The sequence below is a fragment of the Castor canadensis genome, chromosome X, assembly GCF_047511655.1.
Source record: "Castor canadensis chromosome X, mCasCan1.hap1v2, whole genome shotgun sequence".
NCBI lineage: Eukaryota > Metazoa > Chordata > Mammalia > Rodentia > Castoridae > Castor > Castor canadensis.
Window position 1 is genome coordinate 111984004 of NC_133405.1, and position 2319 is coordinate 111986322.

A 2319-nucleotide genomic window follows, 5' to 3' on the forward strand; every position below is an offset into this window, starting at 1 on the left:
ATTATAGTCAGCTCTCCATATCTAGGTTCTATATCTTTGGATTCAACAAAACACAGATGGAAAATGTTTGAAGCATAAGAACTAAAATAAATAATAAATGATTAAAAAATTTAAAATACAGCAAACCATTACTTATGCAGCATGTAGACATATCTTAAGACACATGGGAGTATGTATGTAGGTTGTATGAATATACTCCCTACTTCTGTATAACAGAGTGGAGCATTCATGGATTATGGTATGGGTGCTAGTCCTGTCCTTTGAACCAATCTCCTGAAGATATTGTGGGATAACCATATTTGCAGTTAAATTGTTGACTTTGGGAAAACTCAAACCAAACAATCACCATGCATCAAATAGCCATTGTATTATCAAAGTATTCATCTAAATAGTATTTTAATAAGTAAGCTGTATATGCTGATAGAATGAGATCATGAATTCCTTTATGTATCTTGATTGTTTGAATCTAAACATAAAAGCAGCACATAGTATAAGAGGCTTTGTTATATGGAATATAGCATAATATTAATCATATTTTATAGTATAATATTCTGATAAAATGCATATGTAATAAAGGATTTTTGATCATATAATTTTAGGAAATAATAGATACTATATTCTTCTCTTAGAAATCATATAATCATATAATTTTAGGAAATAATAGATACTATATTCTTCTCTTAGAAATTTTCAGTGCATATGGGCATTCAGAAGAAAAAATCTACAGCAAACAAAGCAGGTTACATCTTAGGTTAATATTTTGATATAATTTGAAGACAGTATTTCTTTAAGCTAATTTGTTCAGAGCAACATTTTCTATTGGTATGGAAATCGGTGTTTTATGGAACATAATCCTCATCAATAGCAATGAAAAAATGGTATATTTATTTGTGGGAAGCTAGGTGACTTATAATTATCACAGATGTAATCTTGCTTTCATTATCCCCATAATTTTACCATCCACACAGTGAAAACATTAGTAAACAATTATTGAACTTAGTAGTTACAATGGAAAGTGACATATGAAGTCCTCACTAAATCTAGTTTTTTGACTCAGTTGAAATGGTATCTCCTATATTCTAAAAATATGTGCTATTTTTGACATTTGGCTCTAGTTTCTTATCTATTATCACACCAGGAATATAATGTTGAGGGAACAAAATTAGGATCTTTGTACATTCCAACAAAGATCATAAATAACTTTCTTGTTAATGCAAAAGAGATACCCTTGATAAGATCAATGAATACATTTGTTAGATATCTATAGTTCATATTGCATCAAGGATTAAAAACAGTCTTTAAATACACATTAATAGGCATAATATAATTCTCTAGTAATGTCATTTGAAGATGTTTATGAACATGATAGCAACAGACATCTAATTATCTAGAATTTTTATGAGTACACAGCAAATCATTTGATTCTAAATTCACTATATCTTAATAATGAATAGCCAGCTTCTAGATCTGGAGACTTGCTTAAGTTATAGGTATTTAAAATATGTAATCTTCAGCTAATGCTTGTATTTGTATTGGATATATGTTCCACATGTGAGAGAAAACATGTGACCTGTGCCTTTCTCAACCTGGCTAACTTCACTTAAAATTTTTCCAGTTCCATTCATTTAGCTGTGAATGACAAAATTTCATTCTTCTATATGGCTGGATAAAATTCCATTGTATATATGTGCCATATTTTCTTAATCCATTTATCAGTTGTAGGACCTCTGGGCTATTTCTGTAGCTTCACTATCATGAAAATGGCTGCAATAACCATGGGTATGCAAGTGAACTTCATTGTATCCTGACTTGGATTCCTTCAGACATATACCTAGGAGTTGTATTGCTGGATCACATGGTAGTTCTATTTTAGTTTTTTGAGGAAACCCCATATGTTTACAATGTGTTTGTACTAATTTACATTCCCACCAATGGTGTATGAGGATTCTTTTTTCCTGCATCCTTGCCAGCATTTGTTATTGTTTTTATTCTTTAGGATAGCCATACTAACAGGAGTGAGGTGGAACCTTAATGGGGTTTTGATTTGCATTTCCTTTATGGCCAGTGGTGCTTAGCATTTATTTATGTGTCTTTTGACCATTTGCACTTATTCCTTTGAAAAAGTTCTGTTCACTTCATTTGCCCTTTTCATCATTGTGTCATTGATTCTTGGGCAGTTTAGATTTTGGAGTTCCCTGCATATTCTGGTTATTAATCCTTTCTCAGATGAATAAATGAGATTTTCTCCCACTCTGTGGGCTGCCTCTTCAATCTGGTGATCATTTCCTTTGCTGTATAGAAACTTTTTAATTTCATATA